Source organism: Bos javanicus, chromosome 13 (assembly GCF_032452875.1).
Source record: "Bos javanicus breed banteng chromosome 13, ARS-OSU_banteng_1.0, whole genome shotgun sequence".
NCBI lineage: Eukaryota > Metazoa > Chordata > Mammalia > Artiodactyla > Bovidae > Bos > Bos javanicus.
In genome coordinates, this window is record NC_083880.1 from 55980883 (window position 1) to 55995184 (window position 14302).

The window sequence follows — 14302 nt, forward strand, 5'->3', positions numbered from 1 at the left end:
CTGTGCTTGTCAGGAGCTCTTTTCTTGCCCCCAGGCTCCCTTGAGTTGGTTATCAGTGGTTTAGGAGTGTGGCATATACAGGAAATCATGACGTCACCACCGGCCCCCTCTGAGGCGGGCTCTGGGTTTTTTCTGCTTGTCCAGGTGAGTGACACAGAAGTCGGTCTTGAGGATCCCAGGGCATCATTTAGGGTCCCAAGTCATTTCCACTGGCCCTTTAGCTCAGTAGCTTTTATTCAGCAGAATCTCCTAAGTGAAGTTCTCGATAGCTTGGACAGGTGTCCACACCTGCTCTCTCAAACCTGAGTACTTGCTGCTCCCAGGAGTCACCTCGGTCAACAGCAGAGGCATGTGTGTCTGAGTTCTCGTGGAGAGTATTCCAGTTATTAGGAAATAGGCTGAGGCCTGAGTCTGTGCTTCACTCTCAGGAAGCACTGTCTTCATGAAGGTGTCTTCCTGTTTCCAGGCTGAGATGTGCTCACCTGGCTGATGGAGGGATGGGGAGGCACCTGCAGAGTGGGTTCAGCATTCAACGTGCAGAGGCTGAAGTGTGCTGGCCCAGGAGGCCTCAGTTGTTCTGTGCTTGTTAGAACCCAGATGGACCAGGTGTGACCAAAGGGCTTCCCCTTTCTCTCTGCAGGTCCAGCCCTCCACCTCCATTGCTACTGGAGCCTGGAGATACATCTGGCCTTAGACATGAGTTCTCCTCCATCTCACCGCCCAGTGCTGGACCACCCACTGATGCTCCTGCACACACACAGCCTTCCTCCCATGCTGGCCACCCTCCCAGCTCCGTAGCATTGCATGGAGCCTCTCCAGTCTCCTGGGAAGAACTCACCCAGCACCTGGCCGGTGCTCAGCTGAGGCTCAGAATACATTAGCTGCCTCAGAATCAAAGTCCGCTTGTCGACACAGGGCTCAGTGAGGCCGTTCCTGCAGATCAGGGCTCTGTCACCCGGCTGTCAGTCAGCCTGCGGTGGCAGCCTGGGGCGAGTGACTCAGGACAAATGCGCCGAGCTCCCACGCAGCACAGAGCCTTCTCAGAGGCCGAGAGAAGAAACTGAATAATTTACCTCCAATTTTGTCACCTTCTGTTCTCTGTCACCAGAGAAGATGGTTTGGGGCATGTGGCCATCCCAGGTTCCCTCTGCAGTGCATGCAGGTCCGTGGTTACTGGCATGGAGGCTCTGTAACTAGGGTGGCCAATTCTGACATCTTCTAGGCCCTGCTACGTGGGGGGAGTAAGTCTCAGGCCCCTTGAGGTGCAGGGCAGGTGTGTGGCTTGCATCATCACCTGAAGTCACAAAGGATTACCTGACTCAAGGAACCACAGGGAGGGGAATGGATGGATGCTCTCATACAACTGGGCGAGAGTCAGAAAAAGCTGCCTGGAAGAGAAGGGATGTGTTTCTCACTGGAACCTTCACCTTGGTGAGTGGCCGGGCCTGTGGATGGGAGTGACCGCCCCCTTCCGTTCCCATGATCTGCCCCTGGTCTTCTCATTGCTTCTCCACCTCCTTTGGGTTCTGGGACTCACCCTGCTACTCAGACTCCTTTCTCCTTGAAGCTGTCCCACAAATTTCTTACAGAGGAACTCCATCACCTGTTCTTTCCCCCCAGACCCAGAGAGCTCTGGTCACACCTGGTTTCTTGGCTTCAGGGTGCAGGGTGACATCTCCATGCAGCCCGGGCCTCCTCTCTGCCCTAAATCTGCCAAGTCATGTCCCTACAGCTCAGACACCCACTCCACCTGCAGGTCGTTGCCATGGTCCTGTTGTTCTTGGGTTCTTTCCCTTAAGGTGAGACCCAGAAGGGCACAGACTACATTTCAGCACCAGGCCTGGCAGATTTTAACCAATGAACAGATTAAGTCAAACGTATACATCTGTTTGGGCTTCCCCGATGGCGCGGCGGTGAAGAATCTGCCTGCAGTGCAGGAGATTCAGGAAATGTGGGTTTGATCCCTGGTTTGGGAAGATCCCCTGGAAGACGACATGGCAACCCACTCCAGTATTCTTGCCTGGAGAATCCTATGGACAGAGGAGCCTGATGCACTGCAGTCCATATGGTTGCAAACAGTTGGACATGGTTGAAGTGGCCGAGCACCCACACACGCACATATGTCAGTTTAGTTACTGGATCCAGAGTTGATGTCAGTAACCTTGGTTGCCTGGCAGTTCTCTGACGGGATCACCTCCAGGCCAGCACTCCAGCCCTGATCACCCCTCCCACCTCCCGGACAGGAGGCGACAGTCACTCTAAAAAAGGTACCCTCTAAAAATGCCCTCTAAAAAAGGAAACTAACCCACCCCTTGTGGGCCCCTGGCAGGTGCGGAGCTCCGGTCTGGATTCTAGTGCTTCTGAGACAGAAGCGATTAAATCCATTCCCCAGCCTGATGCAGCTAGAGACACAGGAAGAGACCAGGTGTAAAACATATGTGTCAGATTTCCTGGAGAGGTGGCAGGTGTACGTGCCACTTCAAAGACGGCTTTGTGGATTTAGGGAAATGGCTTTAAGCCTGTCATTTCTTCTCCCAGAATGACTCTCTTCTCATTTGCCACATGTATTAGAGCAGGAGTTGTGTTTTTATTCCTGTGATTATCCGATGGTGTTTGTATGCCCCACAGACTGTATGATCCTCTGGGGCACAGAACTGTTTTTATTCCCCTATTTACCTGCTGCCAGCAAGTCTCAGGCATAGAATAGGTGCTAAGCAAATATTTATTGAAAGAAAATCTCTCCGCTATATAAGTATTTATCAACAGAATTGTCTTATTCACCATAAAATTCTCTGTTGATGTTCTCCAGATTCACATTTCTTGGCCAGCAGTGGGTACTGATAAGAAGCTTTGTTCTGTATACAAAAATGCTTAAAATTTACTTTTGAAATTTATGTTTCTGAAAGGAACTTGGGATGGTTGCATTTTTTCTTTCAGGTTATGAAGACATTTTCTTCCCCAAAGTAAAGACTATGGATGGTAATAATGATTTTAAAGTGTTCTTTAATCTCACTTCTTTAAAAATACTTTCTTTTTCCTGATCATGGATGCAATATTATTGTAGAAACTAGGAAAACACACAGGGGAGTTTAAAAAGAAAAAAGCAAACATTATCCTTCCTTTCTCCCTCCCTCCCTCCTCCCCTCCCTCCTCCCCTCCCTCCTCCCCTCCCTCCTTCCCTAAAATCATTCATCCAAGTGTTTACAGTTGCACCCAAAGAGAAGGTTCATCTCCTCCAAGGCATCGTGTTTTGACCCAGACAGACATTCACTCCTCATAATTTCTAAGGTTCTCTAATGGTTTTCTGCCTTTACTTTTGGTTCCCCTTGCAATACCTTTAGTGAAAATGAGTAAGTGTCCCGTTTTGTCCCCTATAATTAGCCTTTTGTTCCAGACCATTCTTTTCTGTACAGCTTTGCAGTTACTCTTATCAAATAAGATCTTTTCACTGTATACTAGGGTTTATAAGCTATTTATATCTTACACAATTTTCCTTATGCCAGTATCAGTGGTTGTAATCCTTTAATTGTTTAACTTGTAATCTAATAACATCTATTAGGTTAAAGCATCTGCTTCCAATGTGGGAGACCTGGGTTCTATCCCTGGGTCGGGAAGATCCCCTGGAGAAGGAAATGGCAACCCACTCCAGTACTCTTGCCTGGAGAATCCCATGGATGGAGGAGCCTGGTGGGCTACAGTCCACGGGGTTGCAAAGAGTCGGACAGGACTGAGCGACTTCACTTTCACTTTCACTAAGTGCCGGCACTCTGCTAGGTGCTTCTCATGTATTATGGTTTCAATCTTCACATCACATTGATATAGTTTTTTTTTTTTTTTTTAATGGACGAAATGAGAGTGAAAAAGGTTAGGAAGTTGGCTAAGGTCACCTAGCTGGTAAGCCAGAGAAATGGAATCTAAGCTGAGACAGACCTCAGCCTGGAGCCTGTCACCACTATATCCACGTTTCGATCACTATTGTCAGTAACTGGAATTAGTGGGATGCTTTAGGTCTGAGCACGGTTCTATTCACTCAGCTTTCACTTGCCTCATTGGGTAAAGGCTGACCTTCACAGTCAGATCCAAGTGGTTCTTTAGAAAAAGTGAGGTCCACGCAGGTGATGTGCTCCGACTCCAGGAATGAACTGGAGGTGGGCTCACCTGTGTGGAGGACACTGCCTCGGTTCTCACATTTCGATCTTCACAGCAATCTCCTGGGAGCTTCTGACAGGGAGTGCTCCAGAGCTTCAGTCCAACTGGGTAGGTCAGGGTGGAGCCCAGGAACTTGCATTTTAAACCCCCTCCCTGGGTGGTTCTCACTTAGGAGGTCTTGAGGGTTATACTCTCAGCAACCCTGTTTCTCCTGTCCGTTCAGCTAGGGGATGGGGCTCTGGAACTCAGGTGATTAGAACCTAGGACATGTGCTGGAAGGAGTCTGAGTTTGCTGGGACTGCAATATCAAATGTCACAGTCTGGGCAGCGTCAACAGCAAAAATGTACTTTCTGGCACCTCTGGAGGCTTGGTGTCCGAGATCAAGGTATGGGCAGGCCTGGTTTCTGCTGGGATCTCTCTCCTCAGCTTACAGATGGCTGCCTTCTTGGTGTGTCCTCGCCTGGCCCTGCCCTTCCCTGGTGTCTGTGTGTCCCAACTGCCTCTTCTTATAAGGGTACCAGTCAGGTAGGATTGATGTGAAGTCTCTCAGTAGTGTCCGACTGTTTGCGACCCCATGAACTATAGCCTACCATACTCCTCCGTCCATGGGATTTTCCAGGCAAGAGTACTGGAGTGGGTTGCCATATCCTTCTCCAGAGGATCTTCCCGACTCAGGGATCGAACCCAGGTCTCCCGCATTGTAGGCAGACGCTTTACCATCTGAGCCATCAGGGAAGTCTGGTAGGATTAGGGCCCACCAAATGGCCTCATTTTAACTTAATCACCTCTGTGAAGGTCCAATCTCCAAAGACAATCACAATCTGAGGTCCTGGGGGCCAGAGTCTCAATGTGTGGATTTGGCGGGGGACACTGTCCCCCATGGAAAAGGATCAGACAGGGGCGGCAGATGGCAGGACAGTAACTTACTATTCAAAATCTCTTACTGCCCCCTAGGACCCACTTGGTGCTGTGATGATGAGAGCAAGGGGAACTCCGAGCCGACTGTGCAGCTGGAGGGCTGATTCAGATGGCCTGATGTAAATGTGATGCTCAGTGGTTCACGGGCAGTCCTTTAAATTTCAGCTCCAGTGGTGCTGCTTTAAGTGCTCTTCACTTAACTGAGTCACCTGGTGACCTGCACGCTCCTCTTCTCTATAAAAGTATGGAAGAGCTCCGCCTGCTCCGCCCAATGCCCACAGCCTGAAGCCCACCCCCCAGTCACTCAGGCCCTTCTGGATCTTCCAGCAGAAGCACCTGCTGAACAAGATTTGTTTGTGTTTGCTCCAACATTAATTTATGTGATTGTACATCTTATCGTAATTATGCAATTTGACTAAATACTGTGTGAGCCAATGAAATGAGAGCACAAAAAGGGGTTGTTTTTATGAGAATGAAGGGAAATGTTTTGGAGACTGAGTTGTCAAAGAGAAAGTGCTGTCAAGTCAGGCACAGAAGCAGAAGCTGTCAAAGACCGGGTTGGGTAGGAGTATGTATTAAAAAGAAGGATTGTGCACAAAAGTGATCTTCAGCCATCGAAAGAAACTGGGATTGGACAACATTAACCATGCATTAGCCTCCCAGGTGGAGTTAGTGGTAAAGAACCCGCCTGCCAATGCAGGAGACATAGAGATGTAGATTTGATCTCTGGGCCAGAAAGATCCCCTGGAAGAGGGCATGGCAATCCACTCCAGTATTCTTGCCTGGAGAATCCTATGGACAGGGGAGTATGGGAGGCTACAGTCCATAAAGTCACAAAGAGTTGGACATGACTGAAGTAACTTAGCACACACACATACAATCATGCATTATGATGGCAGTGACAGGTTTATGGAAGACAAACACTTAAGAAGTGCAATTGGTGGTACTGTACTTGAAGAAGAGACTTTGGTTTAAATTTCACAGTATTGGCTAGTTAGTGTGCTGCTGCTGCTAAGTCGCTTCAGTCGTGTCTGACTCTGTGCGACCCCATAGATGGCAGCCCACCAGGCTTCCCGGTCCCTGGGATTCTCCAGGCAGGAACACTGGAGTGGGTTGCCATTTCCTTCTCCAACGCATGAAAGTGAAAAGTGAAAGTGAAGTTGCTCAGTCGTGTCCGACTCTTAGCAACCCCATGGACTGCAGCCTACCAGGCTCCTCTGTCCATGGGATTTTCCAGGCAAGAGTACTGGAGTGGGGTGCCATTGCCTTCTCCGAATAAGTGTGCATTTACAGTTAAATATTTTTAGATTGTGTAATTTTTAATGAGTATTAAAAAGGACATTACAAATCAGAGAAATCACTTCGCCCTCAAAAATCTGTCTAGTCAAAGCTATGGCTTTTCCAGTTGTTTTGTTCAGATGTGAGAGTTGGACTATAAAGATGACAGAGCACCGAAGAACTGATGCTTTTGAACTGTGGGGAAGATTCTTGAGAGTCCCTTGGACTGCCAGGAGATCAACCCAGTCAATCCTAAAAGAAATCAACACTGAATACTCATTGAAAGTGCTGATGTTGAAGCTGAAGCGCCAATACTTTGGCCACCTGATATGAAGAGCCTACTCATTGGAAAAAAAACAAAAACAAAATAAAACTCTGATGCTGGGAAAGACTGAAAGCAGGAGGAGAAGGGGGCAACAGAGGATGAGATGGTTGGATGGCATCACTGACTCAATGGACATGAGTTTGAGCAAACCCTGGGTGATGGTGAAGGACAGAGAGCCCGGCATGCTATACAGTCCATGGAGTCTCAAAGAGTTGGTCTCAAAGACTTAGCAACCGAACAACAGTTTTTAATAAGTTCTTGCTTTAACTGACTTTTCCAATGAACCTACTTGCAACAGCGCCTTGTAGAGTTGGTGAAGAAAGCAAGTTCTTAGCTGACCTTTTGGGAAAATTAAGTCAGATAATGTTCCAGGGGCACTGAGCTGAGCGCCTGGCAGTGAGAAGCACTTGGGAATCAGTGGTGGTGACCAGTGGCCATTCTCTGTAGATGCCTGTGCTTCTGGTCAGTTCCTTTGGCATCTTTCTGAATGGGATGAGGTTTCCCTGGAGCAGAGCTTCCGGTGTAGGGTTCCTGCCTCCCTGGTAAATAGGAGCATCACCCAGGGGTTGATTTTCTTCCTAATAGAGGGTGCAGTTGGGTTTCCTGCACACTGCTCACAAGAAAAAGCACCTGCATAATAAAGACAAAAGCCTGACACCAAATAAACCTTAAACCCAAGTAGGAAGAGAGAGAAATGGGCCGATGACTGAAGAGAATGAAATGATGAATGGTGTGGCACACACTGTGAGTTTTCCTAGAGGAGGTTGGATCTTTTCCCCATGAATTTTGTTTTGTGTACTTTCCTAGAAGCAAAGAAGCAGGGGCCACATTTCTCCATGGGGACAGACCTGTCCTAAGCACTCTGAGTCTCCTGTAGGAGACATGTTGTCATCCCCACAGTGTCTCGCACAGACAAACACCCTCATGCGGGGGTACCCAGCCCTGGAAGTTGGTCTTGATCTCGGTTGGCTGGATGCTGGAATTCACTGTTTGAGAGGAGGGCGGGTCAATCTTTCTTCTCCTCATTTCCATGGAACCGAGCTGAGATCTCAGGGCTCTTGGCTTCATGGGAGAATGAAGAAAGCATCACTCTTCAGACCTGGATGTGTCACCTGAAGACAGCTGTGATGTCCCCTGCCTGGAAAGGCATCCTGTCAGTGTCCGGCCAGCCTCTTCAGAGCGACCACCCTGCTCACAGCCTTGACTTTGGAAATGAAAGCAGGCGTCTCTGAACAGCACTGATGTGTGCTGATAGATTTAAAAAATAATCACAATGCTCCTTGCAATATTTCACTTTCAAGCTTTCCCAGAATTAATTTGAAAAAACAACAACAACCCACCTGATCTCTCATAACAATATTGCAGAAAACCCAAAGTGTTTCATTTCATGGTTAATTTATTTTGTAATTATAGATCTGTTGGTAAACAGTACAATAATATTTTTTTCATTTTGCTTATTTATGCTGTTTATGCTCTGAATGTTTTCACTATGGTGTGATAACTGTTTGTGAAAGAAGCTTCCTAACTACATTAATTCAAATAAAATTATCTGTACTTGACATGTATGCACATACACTGCTTATGCATAATCTGAACTCCTAGGAAGGCTTTTTTTTTTTTTTTTCAAGAGAGGGGAAAATGCCTATTCTCCATTTTTAATTTTTAATTAAAAATTCACATTAAAAAGTAATATTAAATCTCATATTCCCAATGTAAAAAAATTACAGGAGCACAAATACCTTCATTTAAAACTTGAGGTCTCTGTGTCTGCTTATTTTAAAAGATAAATAGCTATCCAAAATTTTCTTGTGGCAGTTGATTATTTTACAATACTTTTATCATCATGGGCTTGATTCAAGGATAATCGAATGCAGGAAAGGACACACACACGCAAGAAAAACATAAAAGTGCCCAAGTCAACAGCTCTTGTCTCTGGGAATTGAGTACAGCTGTGTGTGTGTGTGTGTGTGTGCGTGTGTATGTGTGCATTTTCCTATAGATGTGTGTACACACTGCTTTGCACCCTCTTTTTATCTCACCAGTGATCTGCGGTGAAACTATTCCCACATCAATACTATTCTCCCATTCTTTCAGGCAGCCTACTTGCCCCATCCAGGTGGTGGAGCAGAGCTCACAGAGCCCAGTGTCTGCTCTCAGACGCTCTGTTTCCAATTCTGATCCTGTTACGAACCACAAGTTGGGGTTTTCAGAGCTGCAGCCCACACAGACTGGTCATTTTGTAATTTTGCTTTTTCATAGTTTGTATAATCATCATGGTAATGGATAGATAATATTCTTTCATATTGATGGATGTAATTTCTGAAGGTATACCCCTAACCATATCCAGCAGTTACAATTTTTACTTTTCAAGACAATGCTGCAGTTCATACTTTTGTGTACATATCTTTGTTGTGCTGTTGAATTATGCATGCAGCATAATTGGTGAGGGCTGGGATTTCTGGGTCAAGGTCTTGATAATCTTGAGAGTCCTTGGGTTGAGCATCCATTTCTTTCCAAAGGGCTTATTCTCTGTTTGCCTTGAAGGGGTAAAATCATTTCATTTCAGCCTTAATAGCATCGGGGACTTAGTGCTTTATTTTTTTTTTAATGTAAACTATTTTTAAATGATTGCACATTTAAATTCGGTTGTGCAGAATTAAAATGACTTCAGTGCTGAGGCATGGACCAAACGCTTTCACTGTGTAGCCATCCTGGGCTCAGCTCTCTCAGATATGAAAGGAAGTCTTGTTGGATATGATCTATTTTATCTCCTGGAGATTCTCCCTGAGAGTATTATTTTAAAGCAGTTTCTAGTTGGAGGGGAGGCGCTTCCTCAGAGGTTAATGGGCAAGAGTGGGTGTTGGCTGCGCCAGGGCTGGTACCCCAGCATGGACTCATGGATGCTTTTCCTCCCCACCGATGATGCCTTGTGTGTGCTTGGACCACCCTCCAGAGTTCCAGACAAACCAAATCACGTGATGCCTGGATTCCGCACCTGTGGTGTCTGATGAGGTTGACGAGAAAAACAAAGCTGCAGTGGGCCAGGGTGTCCTAGCCTCTGAAACGTGAGAGCATACCATCATCGCAAGAAGTGCTGAAACCACAGGTGAGGCCTCACGTCCTCCTCTGTAGCATAAACTCCTGAGCTTCCATCCTGATGGAGGCTGAAGGCAGAGATGGACCCCAGCTCCTGGCTGCATCCTGTGGATTCCCTGGGTCTGGGATAGGCACCCCTCGTGGTCCTTCTCCCTTTTTTAAAGTTATTGCTGAGGGGAGAGGTGGCATGTGAGAAAACAGCTTTAAGTGAAGAGTTGGGTGGCGGTTGTGTATGAGAAAAGAAGTTTTACATGTTATTTTTAGCTGAGTCGGTAAAGAATCTGCCTGCAGTGCAGGAGATCAGGATTCAATCCCTGAGTTGGGACGATCTCCTGGAAAAGGAAATGGCAACCCACTCCAGTATTAATGCCTGGGAAATCCCATGGACAGAGGAGCCTGGCGGGCTGCAGTCCCTAGGGTCGTAAGAGTTGGACATGACTTAGCGACTAAACAACCAAATCCACTATTTTATGTATATTGTTTATCGAGTTAAGGCTATTTTTGAAAATATCTTTAGATAGTAAATATCTTTAAAAAGCAGTCAATGTAAGGTTGATTTGAAAAAAAAAAATGTTCAGTCAGTAAGACTGCACAGGCTTCCCTGGAGGTCTAGTGGTTAAGAATCCACCTGCCAATGCAGGGGACACGGGTTCGATACCTGATCCAGGAAGATCCCACATGCCACAGAGCAACTAAGTCCATGCGCCAAACTACTGAGCCCATTTTCTGCAACTACGGAAGCCCAGGTGCCCTAGAGCCCATGCTCCACAACAAGAGAAGCCGCTGCAGTGAGAAGCCCGTATACCACAACCAGAGAGCAGCCCCCACTCACCATAACTAAAGAACAGCCGTGGTCAGTCCTGGGTGTTCACTGGTAGGACTGATTTTGAAGCTGAAACTCCAGTACTTTGGTCACCTGATGCGAAGAGCTGACTCATTTGAAAAGACCCTGATGCTGGGAAAGATTGAGGGCAGGAGGAGAAGGGGACGACAGAGGGTGAGATGGTTAGATGGCATCACCGACTCAATGGACGTGGGTTTGGGTAGACTCCGGGAGTTGGTGATGGACAGGGAGGCCTGGCGTGCTGCGGTTCATGGGGTCGCAAAGAGTCGGACACGACTGAGCGACTGAACTGAACTGAACTGTGGACAGCGATGAAGACCCAGCACAGGCAAAAATAAATAAATAAATACATTAAAAAAAAAAAAAAAAGACTTCACCTGTCATGGCAGCAGGAGGAAGATGTGGGGAGCGCTCACAGGAGGAATGGTCTTATGGAGCCCTGGTGTCACGAGGCAGGCACTGTTGCCTTCTGCCGTCAGAGGCAGAGAATCCTGAACCCTGAGAAGTAAGTCAACACTGATTCACCAGGAGAGAGTGGGGAAGCAGAGGAAAGGCTCCTGGTGTACAGGATCTGCTCTGCCCCTCGCTGGGGTTATCCCACACTGGTGAAACCGCACCTTCCATCCCTGTTCCTGCCAACAGGACACTGTGGCCCTGCGGACCTTGGCGGTCACTGGTGAACATCTGGAAGGGAGGAGGCACCTGGGAGAAGGAGGCACCCGGGAGAAGGTGGCTATATTTCCCTCAAGCCCATGTGGATGACCGCTGGGATGCCAGAGTCCCTGGGTATGTCCTGTCCCCCAACCCACAGTCTGGGGCTGGCTCAGCACCGCCTTGGCTGGATCTGGGGGCTGCTTTGGCCGCCCTCCCCTTGGGTTTCCCCCCTTTGTCACTGTCCACCCATTACTTCTCTGCACAAGCCTTAGGTCGATTGTCCGGCTTGTTTGTCTCATGGCCCTCACCCCCACCCCTCCCCACACCTCTCTAGGAATCTGGCCTGCATCCTTTCCTGTTTCATTCATACTCTGTGCCTCTTTCATGCTTTTTGTTGTGTTGACTTGCCTTTCCCCAAAAGCCCTTTGTGTATTTTCTGAAGTTAGAGGCTGAGTCATAAGTGCCTGGGATTCCCTGTGCCCACAGATCTACGGGTATTTGCATGAAGGGTGTGATAATCAACCATAACAATGATGAGAACAACGCCAAGTGCTGTCTAAGTGGTTCCCGCATGCGTTTACTGGGATGCTGTCTCATCTAACCTTTACAGTAACTGTAAATAGGGGCCCCAGTCCTAATTTGTAATGTGGATACTCTAGAAAATCACAGATGTAGATAAAGAATTTGGTGGAACTTCCCTTTTTGCCCTGGAGCAAAATCTCCCATCTTAGTTGTTGGCAATACAAGCGAGACGCTGTGAAGGTGTTCAATTGGTAAGAATCATCTCTGTGAGCTCAGTGTGTGCTCAGCTCTCTGCACTGCTGTAGCCTGCACATCTTTTCCCTGTGCTGCTGGAGGCCAGGGCCGCAGCACCCTTGAGGGCCCCAGCACCCCCGGCGCACCCCAGCACTGAGCTGCCCTGCCACCCGCCTACCCCTCTTCTGGGCCGGTACTAAGTCAGAGGGAACAGCACCATCTGCTGGGACTCTGGCTGAATACCAGGCCAACCTTACCCACTCCAGAGCACCCTGGAAAGGTCATTTAGGGGGCAGGTGACACCCCCAGGTAGCAGGAAGGTTGTGTTAGTGGGCGGTGTGCAAGGGCAGAGCTGTCCCAAAGCTCCCCACCTCAGAGACCTCGGTCACAATTGCAAGTCAAAGACTTGGGTGGTGCACATGGTCTTTTAAGAAACACACTTCCCCTTTCTTTCTGTGAACTTTTAACACACTTCCTCAACCCGATGAAAACCTCTTTATAAAGAAAGAGTAAGAGGTGTGAGATTCTTCCAGAGCCTTAGCTTCAGTGAACACAGAGCTCACCTTTTACCTTGCAACAACCAAACTATCATCTTTCTGAGCCACTCGTTTGCTAAGGGTTTTATTAATGGTTGCACTCTTAGTTTACGTGATAAGTTGTGTACATGATACATGTACATGTGTACATGTGTGCATGATAAGTTGCTTCAGTAGTGTCTGATTCCATGTGACCCCATGGAATGTAGCCCTCTAGGCTCCTCTGTTCACGGGATTTCCCAGGCAAGAATACTGGAGTGGGTTGCCATGCCCTCCTCCAGGGGATCTTCCTGATGCAGGATTGGAACCTCTCTTACCTCTCCTACATTGGCAGGCGGGTTCTTTACCATTAGTGCCACCTGGGAAGCTCTCCTTTTTTCATATTTCAACCCAAGTCATCTTTTTTTGAGATAAATCTAAGACCACGTTACTCTCTCTGATCACGAAGAGCCCCATCAACATCAGGATTAAATCCCGATTTCTTTCTGTGGCCTCGGGTCCTGTCTGCACCTCCAAGGAAGGGCCTCTCCCTGTGGAATCTCCCTGACCTGACCTCTCCTTTCCTGTCCCTCCAAAGGGCTTCACTTCCTTACATGTCAGTCCATTGACCTAGAGTTCCTTTTGCTGTGAGTTGTCCCCACCCCCGACATATGTTCCTTCTGGAATCTGTCGTCTTGGGGTCCCCAGCAGACTACCCCACCCTGAGCATCAGACGTCAGTATCGAGTACAGACCAGGAGCAAAGAGATGATGCAGTCACCTGGCACCTTCTACCTAAGGAGAAAGCATCCAGGTAAGCATGAGCTGCAAATTCACCAGCCAGGCTCCACACTGCTATGCAAAACAGGGTTGGGAGCACGTTCTGACTGAAGACATAGGTTTCAGTGAGTTGAATGAAAAGTGTTCAAATGGTTTCATGAGGACTTTGATGGCGGAAGGCCGACATCTGGGCCTTCGCTGTCATTTCAAACCACCCTTCCTTGTGTCTGGTTCTCGAATCAGTCTATTTCTTTAAATATCTGTAGGTTATCGTTGAGTGAGAAAACAACTTCTATTCTCTTTTCTATGCAGCCACTCTCTTTTCAGCTGATGATCTATTGTTTATATAACTCTTTGGAGAAAATAACTTTTGGTGGATTCTAAGTTGTTTTGACCATGTATTTGGGCCAACAACAGAACTTTAGCAGAAGTCTAAGAAAGTGTTTCTGTTCCTTTAGATACTTTCAAGAGTGTTTCTCTAGAGCTGGGATAGGCAGGGTTCAGTGTAAAGTGAGTGTATTTGTTACCTTTGGCACAAGTGCCCTGAACACACATCTGACATTGCTGTGGGCAGAAAACCTGGCATTGCTGTGGGCGAACAACCAGGTGGGGTCAAAGTCCACCTGCTGTGGGCTTTGAACAGGACACACAGGGCATCTCACCTCACATGGAATTGCCAATGCTCAGGGGAGAACCAGGATTGACCAGGTGTGTAAATATGTCCTGAGAAGTGTTCCAGGACCTATAGGAGCTTAGGACAGAGAATGCTAAGAGCTTTGGAGAAGGCTGCATCCTTGAGGAGGTGAAGGTGATGCAGGAATGATGGCAGGTGCAGGGAACAGGGTGCCAGGCAGAAGGGACCACACTGACAGTGCATAGGAGGAACTGGAAGAGGAGGGAGCTATTCCCAAAGGAGGGTGGACAAGCCTGGACAGAGAGGTGGGCAGCAGCCTGTGTGCCATAGTAAGAGTTTTAAACTTTGGGGAA

At 47.8% G+C, this 14302-nt stretch overlaps 2 long non-coding RNA genes across 2 annotated transcripts; one reads left to right on the forward strand and one right to left on the reverse strand.

The window, feature by feature from the left end:
• Positions 1–216: 216 nt before the first annotated feature.
• LOC133259455 (uncharacterized) lies at positions 217–1306 on the reverse strand. The gene is made up of 2 exons (XR_009740398.1): positions 718–1306; positions 217–665 (listed from the first exon to the last, which is right to left on the reverse strand). It is a non-coding gene; the product is annotated as an uncharacterized LOC133259455 (long non-coding RNA).
• On the forward strand, positions 1241–11464 carry LOC133259456 (uncharacterized). The gene is made up of 3 exons (XR_009740399.1): positions 1241–1431; positions 9625–9777; positions 11254–11464. It is a non-coding gene; the product is annotated as an uncharacterized LOC133259456 (long non-coding RNA).
• Positions 11465–14302: the final 2838 nt, after the last annotated feature.